Source organism: Abramis brama (genome assembly GCF_963993115.1).
Source record: "Abramis brama genome assembly, chromosome: 3".
Classification (NCBI taxonomy): Eukaryota; Metazoa; Chordata; class Actinopteri; order Cypriniformes; family Leuciscidae; genus Abramis; species Abramis brama.
In genome coordinates, this window is record NC_139965.1 from 14,202,246 (window position 1) to 14,206,680 (window position 4,435).

Genomic DNA, 4,435 nt, shown 5'->3' on the forward strand with positions numbered 1-4,435 from the left:
GATAGTTAGATAGGCCTTGGTAGATCTTGTATAAGTGATTCAAATCTAGATCGTCAAAATCATTCAAACTTGTTTGCCATCCAATTTTTGATGAGCAGCTATGGCTAGTCATTTTCTTAATTAACATTTTCCAATATAGCAAAACTAAATGTAAACATGCTTTAAACAACATACATTTAAGTTACTTGAGAGAAGACTAAGAGATTTTGAAAGTTTCAACAGTTTTTTTCCCACAAAATGAAAGTCCAAAACAACACTGGACCTCATGGACAAAAAACCCACTGGGACATTGCTAAAAATATCTTATTTTATGTTCCGCAGAAAGAAAGAAGTCGTACAGGTTTGGAACGACATGAAAATGAAACTATGGGTAAAATGTAAACGATGACAGGTTTCATTTTTGGGTGAACTATGTGTAAGGTAAGGGTTATGTTCAGTTTCATTGTGTTTTATTTTGTTTGCCTGAGCCTACATCTACATTAATCCGGATAGATTTGAAAACAGAGTTTTTGTTTCAAAATGCTTTCCGTCCACACTAGCGGTTTCCAAAAGATTCTCATCCACACTGAAACGTTCAATTCATTTTACAGCGAATGTGTAAACCCTAACAAAAGCTCACTGAGATGATACAGACAGAACAAGGCATAATTAAAGCTGTAGTCGGCAAGTCTGGCAGATTGGGTCGACTTAGCCAAAATTTTTAATGTTTACAACTCTCATGCCCCTCCCCCACTACCAGCGAGCACCCTCCCATCGAGTTCGTGCTCGTCAGTGCGTGTGTAACGTTACCTGATTTTCTGTGAACACGTCCGTCTCTTCAACATCTATTAACACCATGGACTCGGGAGGTAGGCAGCCCTGGCTAATCTATCCATAGATAGCAATAACCGAGGAATTGGAAGCTTGTTAGTAGATTTTCTCTCCGCCATCACGCTTTGTACAATCTTCAGGCGTGTCGCGTGCATGTTGTGAATGATATTGTAACGTGCGCGGTAACGGGGGTTGGTTTGGTTCTTACAATTGATTGGTTGGGTCCTTACATGCGCTTTGTGAGGCTCACTAGCACACACACACAAGGTCTCTCGCTCCCTATCTCTTATCCCGGTAGACGTAGAATCAACAGCTAGATCAATGAGAAACCCTATGATTACAACGACCATCATTTGAAGTGTCACACAGTTCTGAAATTATCGTACATTATAGGATATTTCCCATTATTGATCGTACATCGTACAGAGGTCAAAATTATCGTACAAATACGATAATTATCGTACATCTGGCAACACTGCCTGTGATTGACAGTCAGATCTCACACCCCCCTGCGCTGATTGGACCCGATGATCCGGGAGCGGTGGATTTTTGCAAAACAAATAACACGCTCCAGGTGGAGTTAGAAGCTCGGTTTTTTTCTAAAACCACCTTATTTATGTTGTTCTGTCGGATTATAGTGTCGATTTCACTGAATATGATAAAAAAAAATGTTGCCGACGGCAGCTTTAAGTTATCACGCAGTTCTTCTTGCAGGATAATTTTATTTAGCAAAATGTCTCACCACTCACTGATGTTTCCAGGTTGCACTCACTCAACATTTTACTCACTCACACATATTTGGTCTAAAACGCAGGACAGCAAATGCGAATTAATTTTCTGTCATCTTTGCAGGACTGTGATGAAGAGTGTGCAAAGGAACATATTTTAGAAACTGTGTGAAAGTGAATAGAACATAACAGGCACAATACTTGTATAAACATGAATATCTATTGGTACAATATGCATCACATGACTAAACATGCATCCCCATTTTCAAATACCTCACCACACTACACCGCGAAAACGGCGCTTTCAAAGTTATCCCCTTTGGAGAGTGTTTTCAAAAAGCTTTGTTTTCATTAATAAAAACGCCATCTCAGTGTGAACGCAAGACCAAAATGGAGAGAAAAATATGCGTTTTCAAATGAAAACATATTAGTGTGGACAAGGCCTCAGTTCTAGTTCCTTGTTTGTTTCTAATGGTTTATGATTGAGGCTCAATCCCAATTCTATTTTATACCCCTTCGCCTACCCCTAACCCCTCGCCTACCCCTTACTCTTGCCCCTTGAAACAGAGTGGCAAGGCGTAGGAGTGAAAATGTTCCCCTAAGAAATGGGACACCACTACTACACCGTTACACGTCATTATACGTCGTCGCTAGCTTCTACGTCACAGGAGATGCGCAAATGTTTATCACACACTTCCAAGATGCCGTTGTCAGCTGTAGTCATCTCAATTGTGTGGGTTACAGCTATTTTTTTGCATTTTTCTTCTGAAGTTCGCAGAAAACAACGGAGATGACGATATATTCGACGCCTTAGTATTTTTGGACTTCAGGAATCGTTGCTCGTTGTCAGCACGAAAATGAATGAGCCTCCGGGTTTCCTCAGGTGTCCCTGTTTGATAAAGAACATACAAGACTGGTTAATCATGTTGCAAAAAGCACGAAACTGTGTAAGCACTGTTCGTTTATATCGTGTTCACATATTACCACAAGAAAACAATGCGTTCATAGTAGACGTACGGTAAAAGATAAGCCAATTCCCTGCCGCAATTACATTCACCAGTTATCAGACATAAAAATATGTTGCGGGACTATCGTTAATGAACTTCAGCGATTTTTTTGCAAACGTTTCTTTGAAGAACATCACCGTAAATATGAACACAAGATTGAATGTGACAAAGAAAATTATTATTAGCAGCCATGTTGCCTCTGTAGCCGGTGTATGCAGGTACATTTCTCATACCCCTTCGTTTGAAGTGTGGTCTCGAAAAAAAATCTTCGTTTCAAGGGCTATCTGGCTCTTCCCCCTACCCCTCCAACCAAAAGAGAATCGAGACAACCCTACCCCTTCACGGGAATGTGAAAAACAGAGGGGTAGGGCCAAGGGGTGAATTGGGATTGAGCCTAAGTTACCCACCTGTTCCCTGTTCTGTTGATTATCTTCCCTTTTTTAAGCCTAGTTTTCCTCAGCTCCTTGTCCTATGTTAATGTTATATTCTTGTGTGTAGTGCTTAATGGTTCCTGTTCGTTCTGCGTCACGCATCTCTCTCTTGGTGGATTATCTACACACACTTCCCATAACACTATTCTTTTACATATAAAATAACTATAAAACGGTGTCATTGCTTTTGCCTTGTTTTCAGTTCATGTGCTCAAGAATTCCACTCACCCACCCATCATCATCATTGCTGGTCACTCGAGGCTGTCCTCTCCGTTGGGTCTACTTGTGGGTCTTCAGATGGCTGTAGAGGCCAATCCGCGATCCACATACTTTGGTGCAGTGTGGGCATCGTTCACCTTCATGCAGGGATTTCTTAAAGGAGCTTCAATCCAGTGCAATGTGTTCCCAGTTGGTCGAATGTTGTGGAATAACAAATTTAAGAATCTATTTCAAATATGCTTCCGTACATAACATCACGGTAAATAATATTGTATTTAGCTTTTAAGGTTAAGATGATGATATCACACAAATTATTTGGCTCAGCAAAGTTGCAATTCCTGTTTTCTCTTGAAAACTCTTAATGGCTCTTGGAGCTTGTGTTTTAGCAAGAGGGTCCTGCCAGTCCTGTACTCGAATCTCAGCATATGCTGAGTGGATTAGGAGTGGCAACACTCTCAGTCTAGAACAGGTTCCTAAACCTGTCTCATCACAAAGTTTCACAGACGTCTCATGTTGGCTTCCTCCAAGATGCTGATGTTGGTGCGTCTGTCCTCCCAGCTGATCCTCAGAATCTTTCGTAAGGATCTTTGATGCTATTGTTCCATGACTCTGCTCCATACAGCAGGATGGGGAGGACAAAGGCTCTGTAAACCAGGAGTTTTGATTGGGCTGTTAGGTCTCGGACTACGAAGACTCTTTTCCTGAGACTGGTGTAGGACCTGGGTCTTCTTGATGTTTCATTTTAGGCCCAGGGCTCTGTACGGCCTTGGCAAACACACACAGACGCTGGGATTCCATGTTTTATGAGGACTTTGGATGATTTTTATACTGTACAAACAAACTGTATTTTCTACCCCTAAACCTACCCATCACAGAAAACTTTCTGCATTTTTACATAAAAAAAATCAACAACAAAAAACAGAATTCTGTATTATTTATAAGCTGTTTTCCTCAAGGGGACCAAAAATGTCCCCACATCATAGTGTTTGCCAGGGCCGCGCGCACACACACACAAACACACACACATACCAGTGGTGTTCTGAAACGAGGAGGTACTCAGTTTGTTTTTAACAAATCAAATGTAAATTCATGTCCTAGTTAAACTTAATGTTGTTACATTCTTCTGGTTAAATAAACATTAAATTGCATAAAAAAAGAAACCAAATACAATTCTCTTTTTTAGTATTTTTGTATTGTTTTATTTATTAAAACCAAGTATAAATCTCATCACACCATCAAG